The 13,009-nt window shown below is 47.5% G+C and overlaps 1 protein-coding gene across 4 annotated transcripts in view; it reads left to right on the forward strand.

Moving 5' to 3' along the window:
* The window catches only part of GABRB2 (gamma-aminobutyric acid type A receptor subunit beta2), a 134,390-nt gene that overhangs the window by 23,116 nt on the left and 98,265 nt on the right, over nucleotides 1–13,009 (forward strand). The window lies entirely within an intron of this gene.

Consider the following 13,009-nt stretch of genomic DNA (forward strand, 5'->3'; position numbering starts at 1 on the left):
GTCTGGTTCTGAGCTTCTGGCCTGGCTCGGGGGGATCAGCAATGGGACCCTTAGTTTGTTAACGGAACAAGTAGCGGCGGCACAGAATCACAGAATAGTAGGGGTTGGAAGGGACCTCTGTGGGTCATCTAGTCCAACCCCCCTGCCCAAGCAGGGTCACCCAGAGCAGGCTGCACAGGACCTTGTCCAGGCGGGTCTGGAATATCTCCAGAGAAGGAGACTCCACAGCCTCCCTGGGCAGCCTGGGCCAGTGCTCCGGCACCCTCAGAAGGAAGAAATTCTTCCTCATGTTCAGACGGAACTTCCAGCACTGAGGTTGGAGGCTGCTGCGAGTGCTCTGGTCGGCGCTCACAGAAGGCAGCATCATATGCTGAGTGCTATTGAGACATAATTATCTGTTAGCAGTTTCTCCAGGTACTGCTAACCCATTTTTCTTAACAGCTTATTTTAACTTTTTTTCCTTAATTCACCAACATTTGTCACTGAACAAAACCAGTAATAAACAAACAAAACAGAAGTGAAAACAAACGTGAAACGAGCAAGTGAAACAGAAGTGTAGGATAAGAGCGTTCGGAAAGAACGTGAGAAACACCTCTGCGTTCCCGTGGCTGCCCAGGGCTTTGGGAGCGTTCATGGCGTGCCCGATCACGCTGCCTGCAAGGAAGCAAATCCAGCAGCAGGGGACGTGGGCACATCTGGAGGGCAAGCCCAGTATGGAGGTCAGCTAGTGACGGCGAAGTTGTTGCTTAAAAATGGAACAAGTGAAGGATAGGGGTCGAGCCTTACCGCTGCGGGACGATTTTAAAGGCGTACCTTGTGGTGGTGGTTGTTCAGTGATTTCATTTATCTTTCAAGTTGCTGGGAGAACACAATTTTCATCTTCAGCAGCTTTCCACAGGTCAGTATCCTATGGCTACGGTAATTTTATTGATCTTGTTATTAATGTGCATCACGAAGTATGATCGCAGCAAACCTTGGCACGCGGGAGCAGCGTGTCTGGAGCGGCGCGTGCAGTAAAGGAACATGTCCCTGTGATGTCCGAGTGCTGTTTCTCCAGAGAAAGGGGTTTTATTTAAATTTTCGTAAAGCTCTCAGTGGGAGATGTTTAAATCCTTTGTACCTGTGACTTCCAGACTCTTGCTTCGGTGCAGCGTGGGGTTGTTCTGGTGCTCGCCAGAACGCTTTTCTATAAGCACATTGAAAAGTGTGTTGCTATTATCGGAGTCTTATCACCCAAATAGAAGATACAGCTGTGCTTTTAGAGTAATGTCTGTCTGGGTTTTGGGGTGCTTTAATCGGATATAGACACCATAAGGAGGCCTTCAGACTCATTGCATTCTGATGGACAGAGAATAGATGCAAGAACATAGGTGAGAAAATCAGAACTACAGAATGTTACTTGGAGCTGTGCACTATAGCTGCCCTCCCACTGAGAAGTCCCTCACTGCATGTAGGATCCTGGTTATGGGAGTGGGCTTCTTTCAGGAGTACATGATTCTGATTTCAAGGTATAGCATGTATGCCTTGTTCCTGCCTTAGGCATTGATAATCCATAGCATTTCCACTGAGCTAAGGAATGTTTCTTTGACCATTTTCTAGCCAACTGATTTTTTTTTACATCCCAGTTAATGGAGATAGATTCCGTAGCTGCGTGTGTACGTATGAGCCCATATTTGAATAAGTAGAAAGCCCTGCAGGAGACAAGTGAGCCGTGAAGCTGTGCTCCACCTGGCAAGAGAAGGTAGCTCGCTCTTTAGGCTCAGTCATGAGGTACTAGAAAGAAGCCTCTTGAAAAACTTTTTACTATTTTTTTGTGGCAGTAAATAAGGAGAAAACCAAGAAGAGCTAAAATGAGCAGAGCAAGCTATAGTTAGGAGCCAGGTAACGGCACGCTCGTTGTGGAGGGCGACGGGCGGGTGACAGGCGCCGTGGTGGCAGCCAGCAGCCACTTTGGTTACTGGGCCACGCGAGGGTGAAGCTAACGGAGATACGCGTTGGCTTCTGTGCGGCGGCAGCCTCGGCGTACCCCACGGAATGTGACCTCCAGGAGAGTGCTCGCGCTCCAGAGCTCTTGTGGCTCTTCAGGGCTGTCGGGTAATTGCAGGTTTGTACTGCTGGTGGTACTGGCTTCTCACCGGGAACCGCCTTGGTTTTGGCAGGCTGTGCTTGGAGCCCGAGCGCCGTATGGCATCCTTACGGCGAGTGCTGGAGGTGATGGGGATTGGGCTTCCCAGGAACTGCTTCTCGCTTCTCAGGACTGAACTGCCAAGGGAGAGTTAAGAGGAAAGACAGAGGCGTGTAGGGTGTTGAAATGGTTCGCCTGAAAAGCTCCGTTTTGGGGCACACAATTCAAACGAGCATTTGCAATGTAATTTAAAATCTCTGTCATTTCAAAGGACCTTAATTATATGAAAAAGGGAGGTTCAAGAAAGCTTCAGTATCCCAATAATTGCTTTTTGGGTTTAAGGCTTTAAAAAAAAATCATCTGTGTAATAGAAGTGGGTGATGGAAGAACAGCAGACTTGGTGTTGGGCAGTTCCTCTAGACCACAGCTGCACCCCCTAATCTGCTTCTCAGCACCGGGGCTGACTGGTTCCATTTCACAGTCTGCCAGGTAGAAAAACTTGTGGTTTATTTGCACACTTCATTTTCATAATATCTCAACAGAAATATTTTTCAAGAAATGAGAAAGAAAACCGATCACTCCAAAAATGACAACATGCTCGTGTTAGACCAGCAGCCGTTGTCCTTAATGGCAGCCGTCAGTATTGCTCAGCTGATGTTCAGTAGCTGGAGAAGCGCTTTGTTTCTTAATTCTGCTCTTACTTGTTACGACAGCCACTAACTCAGGTAAACCAAGAGGTGAAGAAGTGAATGAAGTTGACCAAAATAAACTTAGGAACGTCATTTTCTTGCTGTAAGCAAAGTCTAACTGATTCACGATGCCGTGAGAGGAGGGAGACGGGGTCAGTTTTCCGTTTGCGGTCTGTTTGCTCTGTGTATCAATAACTGGTCTTACTGACCACATCAGCTGTGTTGCCTTTCTGGCCTCGTGTTTTATTTCATTCGGGCATTTGGGGGGTGAGAATTTTTTTCAAAGTGTTGAATGCAGAGCTCTTGCCTGCTTGGGAAATTCCCCCTTTTCCTTTTTGCCTGCGTGTTTTGTTTATAAGTTGGGTGGAATACAGGAGGAAGGAAGTCTTGTTTGGTAGAGTATGAAGCACGTGTAATGGGGGTGTACTCTAAAGCAAGGTTCTGGTTCTCCATCTCCCTTGCTACCCCTTAGCCAACCTTTCTGAAAAAAAAGAGTTGGATTTTTGCTTTACGCTTCTGGCTTTAGGGTTCTTCTGCAGCTTACCCACCTCTGCTGTCCCCCCGGTCTGCGTGGGCCTCCTTCCACGTGTGGGTGCTTCTGCTTGCCTTCCTGCCTCTTCCCTGGTCCTTACTCGGGCACAGATTGATTGTTAAGGATTTTCTGATGGGAAATGAGAGTTGTGATTTCATGAGCACGTGTGTTCTCACATTTGCAAGGTTCTGCTCAGAAGCAGAGGAGCGTTAAGTGCCTTTGGGTAGGTATCGGTGTGTCAGACCCGCGTGGAGTCGAGCGTTCTTTTGAAGTGTGTTATTCTGCTGTCTGCCTGCCATGCTCTGAACCCAGCTGCGTAGCCTGCATGGTGAGACAAAAAAAATGTAAAATATCTCTGCTTACTGCAGAAGGAAACAGTCACTTCTGCAGCGTTCTGCTGTGCACGTCAGTCAGGAGTAACGGCGGGGGCTGGCAGGGCCCTCAGGGCATCCCCCCGCCGAGGCAGGGTCCCCCACAGCAGGCTGCACAGACCCGCGGCCAGGCGGGTTTGAAGGTCTAACTTCTTCAGGTTAAGGAAGGTTTAACTTCTTCATCAACGACCTGGATGAAGAGTTAGAATGTACCCTCAGCAAGTTTGCTGACGACACCAAACTGGGAGGTGTGGTAGATACACCAGCAGGCTGTGCTGCCATTCAGCGTGACCTGGATAGGCTGGAAAGCTGGGCAGAGAGGAACCTGATGAGGTTCAACAAGGGCAAGTGCAGGGTCCTGCACCTGGGGAGGAACAACCTCATGCACCAGTACAGGCTTGGGGTGGACCTGCTGGAGAGCAGCTCTGCGGAGAGGGACCTGGGTGTCCTGGTGGACAACAGGTTAACCATGAGCCAGCAGCGTGCCCTGGCTGCCAAGAAAGCCAATGGGATCCTGGGGTGCATCAAGAAGAATGTGGCCAGCAGGACGAGGGAGGTTCTCCTTCCCCTCTACACTGCCCTGGTGAGGCCTCATCTGGAGTACTGTGTCCAGTTCTGGGCTCCCCAGTTCAAGAAAGATGAAGAGCTACTGGAGAGAGTTCAGCGGAGGGCTACAAGGATGGTGAGGGGACTGGAGCATCTCCCCTATGAGGAGAGGTTGAGGGAACTGGGCTTGTTCAGCCTGAAGAAGAGAAGGCTGCGAGGGGACCTTATAAATGCTTACAAATATCTGAAGGGTGGGTGTCAGGAGGATGGGGCCAAGCTCTTTTCAGTGGTGCCCAGTGACAGGACAAGGGGCAATGGGCACAAACTGAGGCACAGGAAGTTCCGTCTGAACATGAGGAAGAACTTCTTCCCTCTGAGGGTGACGGAGCACTGGAACAGGCTGCCCAGGGAGGCTGTGGAGTCTCATTCTCTGGAGATATTCAAGACCCGCCTGGACAAGGTCCTGTGCAGCCTGCTGTAGGTGACCCTGCTTCGGCAGGAGGGTTGGACTAGATGACCCACAGAGGTCCCTTCCAACCCCTACTATTCTGTGATTCTGTCTCCAGAGAAGGAGATACTAATATAATTAATTATTGTTCATTAGTATTATTAATTGTTAATCTGGTACGCATGACGGCGTGCGTTTCTGCCTGTGAGTTCCCGTTTTCCTTCAGGGCACTGCAGGGAGGCCTGCGGGGCCGCGCTGCGGCGTGCGCGGGGGCACGCGGCTGGGCCGTGCGGAGGAGCCATGGGTGAGGAAGCGTGCGGGGCCTGCTCGGGGAGACATGGAGAGGCACCTCGCCGAGGACCAGAGCGTGAGAGGGAGGGGACGGCCAGGTGTGGGGGGCTGTGAGAGGGAGGGGACGGCCAGGGATGGGGGGCTGTGAGAGGGAGGGGACGGCCAGGAGCAGCGGCTTCGCTCCGGGAGGAGGCGGCTGTCCGGGGGAAGAGCCGTCTGAGGGGGAGGTCGTCGGCTCTGAACAGCGTGGTCTGCGGGTGAGTTTGCTGAGGCGAAGACCGTTTTTTTATTGTATGTTTGGCCAGTGCCAGGCCTATTGGGGCTTTAATCTGTCGCCAGAGTTTTGGAGTGCTAACCATAGGTGAGAACGTTTGTGCCGTTACTGCTGTCAGACTGAGGATCTGAGGCGAGTGCCCTTCGGAAGAAGGCATGGCCATGGAACTGGGTGGACAGAGCAGTTCGTTACAGGCAGATCTATTGTCAGACGTCGTGTTATAAATCACAGTTTCACTTGTAGTACTCGGGTGTTTCAATCTGCGCAGAAACGTTGAAAGGCAGGGATTAGCGATAGCAGGGATGCCGAGAGGCGGCAGCTCACGAGGAGCTGGGAGCTAACGAGCGCGATCGCCTCGCCCTAGGCATCCCCTGACTGCGTGGAGCCGATGGGTCTGCGCAGGGGGGCTCTGCAGGAGCTGTGGGACGACAGGAGACGTGGACAAGAAAAAGAAAAAGAAGGCTGATGGAGTCTTTTCGAAAAGGGACTAAGAATTATTATGGAGGAAGAGCGTAGTAATTTTTTGCAGAGTTCCCAAAGTCGAGGAAGAGCACAACTGTGGCAAATCTATGTTAAAAGATTTGGGACTTCAGTGATGTCACCCGAGTGGAATCTATGATGGGCAATTCATACAAGCTTGCCTACCATTTTTTTCACTTTCTTGATGTCTATGATCGTTTTATATTTCATAACATGTTTTTTTTGGCACGTGTGGAAGTAATTTTTCTGCCTAGCCCAAAGCAGGGTAGTTGGGCAGTGTTAGCTCTGGTCTTTGCTGAGAAAGGAATGCATTTTTGTGCGTCTATGTGCGTTCTTCTCACTGTGATACTCTCTTCTCTCACGTCAAATCTTCAGGCAGACCAAGCTGCTGCTTGTCTGAAGGAACGTGTAGGTTACAAATTTTGGAGGAATCAATGTGCTTCCTCAGTGCTTTCGGAGGTGTTAAGGTGCATTGAGTAGCAATAGTTACAAATCCAAAGCCTTAGATAAAAGTAAACCTATTTTTCACCTCAGTAGCAATAAAGATGCTGGATTTTTTTCCCCCCCCTTCTCTCCTTTCTGCCTCACCCTCCCTTCCTCACCCCGTCCGTGGGGTGAGACACTCCAAGTGACTTTTACCTGTATGCCCAAGAAGGCATGATGGAAATAATGATAGTTGGGATAATCTGTTCTATTCCATTCAGAGTTTGATTTGTTTGTTTTGAAAAGCAGAGTAGTTTATGCAATAAATAATAAAAAAGATTCAGGCAGACAAATGTCCTGCCAGGCCAAAGCAACACCCCTTAGCCACACAAGGGTGGGCAAGATGGGGAAGTTTGGATCGCAAGAACTGCTTCAGCGCCATTTTGAAAGGGTTTGGGTCCTTCGTCTGTTTGGTTTTTTAAATTAATCATCTGCTGGGCACTTTGACTCGTTTCAGAGCCCTTTTGCAGTTCTGTCAACTAGAGTAGAAATGAGGTGATCCACGAGGCAGTATCTGTGTCAGCATCTGGTTTGGAAAGAACAGGAGCATGGAGTGCAGCGTCGCATCTTCTGCAAGGCTTCTGGTCGAAGGAGACATTAACTGAAAGACTATTACTGGAATAGCAAAAAGAATTTTTGACCACTGGCTTTCTATAAATACTTGAGCAGCACCCTGGTCTTGAAACTTGCTTGGTTTGTGCATTGCGCTAGAGATGATTGACTTTCGACGATAGCTTTTAAGGATGTTCCAGAAATAATTCTCACGTTTTGTGAATTAGTGGGGACGCAGGAAAGCACTTCTCTGTTCACCTGCATAGATTCTCACTGGCCAAATGATCATGTATATGCTATGTACTACTTCACAGCTAAACTGAAGCAGGAATAATCTGAACAGTCTTTTGCACTCTGAGAAACCCATCTGTCTCAGGATGGGAGTTTGGGGGAATGGTCGGAAGCGATCGACACAAAAAAAGGGAAATAGCTGTGGCTTCAGGGCAATTTGAGCAGAGGGAAGACCTTTGAACTGGTGCAACTTCTCTGTGTTAAGGGTCTGTTCTGGTTCGTTATCCTGCTCTGTTTTACACTGGTAAGGTCGTTGGCATTGAGTTTAAGATTAAATGAGCCATTTATGACTAGATAAATGTGGTCACCGATTTCATTGTAAGTGTCCTCTGACTCTTGGTTTTTCTTCCTTTGGTATATGGAATTTATGATAATACTTCATTAATATATATCACCATGTTTTAAAATTAAACACTTGTCATTGCCTCTGCACCTTTCTGGACTATTACGTACTGTTAATATTGTGGGATTTCTTTCTATAGTATACCAGTAATACCACGTCAACGTTTCTACAACAATGATGGGTTTTAAGTTCTTATCAGAAATGCTTTGGACTTTCTAAAATGCATGAGACAGAAATACAAAAAAAAAAATGTATTGTGTTCCATTTTCGGAAAAACGAGCAGATTCTCTTCTCATCAGTGCTCTCTTCTCAGAAGATGTACCTGTAAGAAAATAATTCTGGTAAGCTTTGCCTGGGTTGCAGTCCTGTAAGTAGTAATGTTACGATAGGTGTCTGAACAAAAGAGTTTTCTGCCCTCTCGGTAGGATTCACGCATTTCATATCAGCAGAGGTTTCCGTCTGGTTTGCTGTTAAATGCACAATGAAGCTTTCAAAAAAGGCGACGCGCAGACCTGCAAGGAGAAGCGCGCTTTCTGCACAGGTTATGGCCTGAACCAGCTTCTGTAAGAGCCCTGGAGGGTGCTGTGTTCTGTCACAGCCTGACCAGCTGGCGATGGCCAACTGGGATCAGCTGACGGTGAGGATAAACAAAATAGAAATCGGTGTTATCATCAGGGCAAAGGGGTACCATGAAAAATACCTCTCCCTTCCTACCGCCTCCACTCTTCTCACAGAGATTTTTATTGTACTGAACTGTAATACAGCTGTTTGTTTCAAATTCCTTCTGGTTTGTTCCGTTAATATCCAAATGCCAAAAACATTAACATTACAGAGCCTATCAGGATAGTAGGCAGGTCTGAAAATAAACCAATACCATTACATGCAGGCTGTGGCTGCCTCTGCGCTCTACCAAGTGTGGCTTTGGTTTGCAGTGGAATCGTGGTACCCCAGAAAGGGGTACCACACAACAAGGAAACTGTTGTTACCGTGCTTAAAGCAACAGAAGCTTTTAGGCGACGAATCAAGTGGTGATAAAATACATAGTCTGCACGTTTGGTTGGGTGTTTTAATGTAATTCTTCTAGTTGTGAAAATCATAGTGATGTGTTGGGGTTATTGCTGCTGCATACACTGTAAGGTGGAATGGAAAAAGAGCCACATTTTTCAGTGCTCACTGTGCAAAGTATGTCAGAAGGCACCAGAAAGAGCAGATATCCTGAAAATGTGACTTTTTAATCAATTATTGTCTTGCCATGTGATGACTATTAACAGTGTGTGTAAGTTGCTGGTCAGACAGGGTTTTTCAGGAGTGTCATTGGCCCTGTAGTTGGCTAAGGTTTTATTCTGACCACAAATTATCGCTTTTTTTAATTTAGCCATGAGAATGTGGATGGATTACAGGTATGCAGTTCTCTCACTGAAAGTGTGTTGTCTTCAGAAAACTACAGCTTTTATTGCAGGAATGTTACACCTTTGCTGTGTGTGAGTTGTCTGTGGTTTGGGGTTGGTTGGTTGTTTTTTCTTGGAACAGAGCCTGAAGCTTCTGATCCAGAATGTTAGAGCTATCTTGCATAGCCCTAAATCCATGGTGAATAAATATAACTAACGACTTATGAACTCGTTCATAAAATTTCTTGCCCACACCATGTGCAAAATTTACTGCAGAAGTGGAAATTTTTACTTTTTTGTAAGGTCATTTAGATCTCTCAAACCTGAAGAGGGAATTTTGCGCTTCCTTAGCATCTACCAAGCTCTGACATGAGTAGTGCAGGGCTTACCTGAAGATAATCAGGTCAGCTTTTTACCAGGGAGGCAAAAGTCACCAAGAAAAATTGCACATTGCGTTCTGGAAACAAAAGAGGTGGACAGACAACGGGTTTGCAATTAGATGTTACCAGCAGCTTTATAGATTGGCCACCGGGGCTCTAATGTGGGATAATTGCCTCTACCTTACATAAGGTAAATTATGCTTTCACTCTTTGGGTGCTGCTAATGAAAGGCCCGTTAGCAAAACGTGGAATGAACTGCAGGATCAATTTTGAAGTCTGGTGCTGTTTACCTTCGCTACCACATTACCGTGTGCCACAGGGAGGGTAAGGAAGCAAACACCACTCCTCCACGCAGACACCCGCAAACACGGAGGTGCAGCAGATGCAGTCTGGGTCTGCCTCCAGAGCACTCGTGTTGCGGAGTGTCTGCAGCGATCAGGTTAAGCATCTATAGATTCCAGGTCAAATGTAATAAATTTAGGCATGTCCAGGTTATCTAATGACACACTTGGACACACCCCCCCCCCCAGCAGGAAAATACAGCTTAATTTACAGAATGTCTGAAGTGGTTTGTTCCTGATTACAAAGGAAATTTGTGAGGTTTAGTGCCCAGACCACTGGACGATCACTGGACCGTCAGACGAGGAAGGGAGACTGCGTATGGAGAGAGGGAGTTAAATACGCCCTGGGCCTCGCCTGCCCTCCCAGCTTCAAAATGAAAGAAAAATAAAGACAGGTCATGGCTGTGTGCTTTGGAGTTCCTTGAGAGGACCGTTCTAAGCTTCAGTGTCACGCTGGCCTTCCGTGGGATCTGGTTTCCTGGCCTGAACTGGATGGGCGCTGATGACAGTAACTGACCTCTGAACTACTGGTTTGTGTGGGTCGTTTCACCAGTGGCAGATCCAGTGCTGTTATGTATTGTGAAAGCTCCCTGAGAAATTACTCATCATTCGGATAGAATTTGAAAGAAAAAAATAACGTGATAAATAGGGTTCGATGAGATACAGCAAAGCGTGAGGTTTCTAAAAGGAACCAGGAAAGCTGGATAGTAACGTCTAGTTTTAAACATGAAATCTGTGACAGATAATTAGAGGTAGCTGGATGACAATGATACTAAACAAAATCAAATATTGGAAACAAGCTTATAAAAATCAACACTTTTGTAAAGTTCTTACTGCAGAGCTCCTCTATTAGTTGGTGAAACGAACATGGTTATCATCAGAACGGTCTTGTTTCTCCTTCCAGGGACTGCCTGTATACGTGGTGTGCTGTGGATGTGCGCCTGTTTCCAGCTCCCAGATTTCAAGATATTTTTGGTAGTTAAAATGTGGAATGGATCTTTTGTTGTGCTTTTGTTGTTCCCAAGTGTCTGCTGTCTGAGTTGTAGGCAAGTTTAGTTCTTTACTACATACAGCTGGACCACAGGGGGATGCTTGCTTCAATTAGTAAATTGCTTTTCAGCTTTGTTCTTCCACAAACTGATCGTGGCTGAGTCTGCATCGCGCTGCGGTGCTTATCTGCTCTGTGAAGCTCGTGGCAGGGACCCACTCGGGTGGGAAGGGAGGCAGCCGGCCTGTGGGTCGTGCTTTCCCGCACCCGGCTGCGAACTGATGGGGCACAGAAAGTCTCAGGTTCTTCGTCTCGTGTCTGCTGGTGCTGGGATCTCTGAGGAGCCTCTGGCCAGAGCTGCATCGTCAGGAGAGATGCTGTTGCCCCCTCACTTGTGTGCCACGAGCAGACCCGCCTCACCAGCAGTCATTTGGGCAAGAAGAGTCGAGGTACCGCTGCTGTCGCCGAGGGTCTCGGCCCACGTGGCTCTGGATTCCCTGGTGGGTTTCCATTCGAACGTGAGGAGTCTTTGCCCTCTCTTTGAATGTTGTGTCAGCACTTCTTTCTTCGACAGCATTATCCAACAGCTAGGGCAGTTTCTGTGCTGCTTGATGTGTTCTGGGGTGGCTGTTGCTGAGTCAGCACCTTGGCTGCAGTAGCTCCATCCACTGTTGTTGTACGGTCTCAGTGAGAGCTGTGGACGGGCACCAAGGCACTTGCCAACAAGCCCTGCCATCACAGTTCTCTCTTCGTTTACGCCAGGCTGCCCCACAGGCTATCCCAAAATCTCCAGCCCCCAAAGGAAAATGGAAAACACGTCTGAAGCTACAGACGTATGCCATGGACGTGTGAAACCCTGCTCAAATCATCTGCTTTTCCCTCGGGTGAAGAAGGGTTGCAGGGTCCTTTTGAGGAGTGGCTTGTTCATTACAGTGCAGAAATCCAGCAAACAAATGTTTTTAAAGCAGGGATCGAGTTGTACTTTGGAGACTTCAAACAGATGTCAGAGGTGGGTTATCGCCGGGCTGAGGCCCCGCTGTGCAGGAGCGGTGCGGGAACAAGGAGTCGAAGCAAGAGAGCAGTCTGCTTGCTTTAGGTACCTGAAATCTTTGACGTATGGTGGCCGCGTGCCCTCTCTGGTGGCATGCAGCATACCTCCCTCTGAAGGCTGACAGGACGCCAGCCCTTCACGCTGCTGCTGCAAACCACATCCAGGTTCTCGGGTGCAGAAAAGTGTACCTCTCCTTTCAGGTGAATGCGTCTCCGTTTCTGCTTCTGGTCATCCTGCTAAACTGCACCGTAAGGCGGGGCAAGTCTTAGTTCCTCTGTCGACAAAATGGCCATAAAAATGTGTAGCTGAGGTTTGTATGCCTGGGTTAAAGCTTGCAAACACTGCAGGGTTCTGCAGGGAGTCCGGGCAAGCGCGGCGAGTTCGCAGCAGCGCTTCTGAGCAACTGTGGCTCGGTTGCAATAGCAGGTATGGGCTCAAGTGATTGACTCAACATACCCTGCTCGGTGTAACAGAAGTGTCATTGGTAGTAGAGTAATGTCATAGGATTAATGGCTCTTGCTTTGCAAATCAATGGCTTAGCTGTGCCTTGGCATTTAATAGCAGGAGGAGACCATTATCCTCTAACAATGCGCTGTTTCATTGGCATTATCTCTGTAGTAATGCAGTATTACAGAAATTGTCTAGGCGTAAGTGTGGCCTTCTACACAAAAAAATAAAATGTAAATGGAAAGTTTACGTTAGTTCTGCAGCTGGTTTCTGTTGTTGTTCTGCTTCTTCCCTTCACTGAGACAGGACTGTGAGCAGAGACAATTCTCGAGGTGGTTTTTTGATAGGGAACATTTAAGATTTGAATCTGTGTATTTTTAATTATTCCTGATACTTGAAATATTTAGCTAGATATGAAGATGTTCGCTTAATAGGTTTCAAGTAATATGCAACAATGTAAGTGTGGATGAGATCATTTTCTTTAAGTTTTCTCTAGAAGTAGATGAAGACTTGAAAAAAAGCCCTTCTGAGGGTTGCTTACAACCAAGGGAGGGAGCTTCACCCGTCTCCCGCACTTGGCTTCCACGTCGCCTTTCCCACGTCCTGTTGAGCTCTCTTTAGGAAGCCTGTTGCCATGTCGTGACAGTACAAAGTAGCCTTAAGACTCCAACTGAATTGAATTATTGTGATCTACGGCGTTTCTGATAGCACCCTGAATCCTTGAGGTAGGACGCTGAGACACAAGTCGCTGAAGTTCTGGAGAAGTGAACAAGTTTTGCCCTTTTTCTTCTTTTTTAGTTTCTTTCCTTTTCTGTTTTTGGTTAGAGGTCTCAATTGAGATAATTCTCTGCTGGTTGTGTGATGGCACATTGTCCTGAGAAGAGCACATTTCCATAAACATTTGTTCCATAAGTAATTTTAACTAATGTCAAATACTTATGAATCATCGTCTTATCACTTACAAAAAAGAACTTTTAGTCTTCCATCTG

Source organism: Opisthocomus hoazin, chromosome 23, assembly GCF_030867145.1.
Source record: "Opisthocomus hoazin isolate bOpiHoa1 chromosome 23, bOpiHoa1.hap1, whole genome shotgun sequence".
Taxonomy (NCBI): Eukaryota; Metazoa; Chordata; class Aves; order Opisthocomiformes; family Opisthocomidae; genus Opisthocomus; species Opisthocomus hoazin.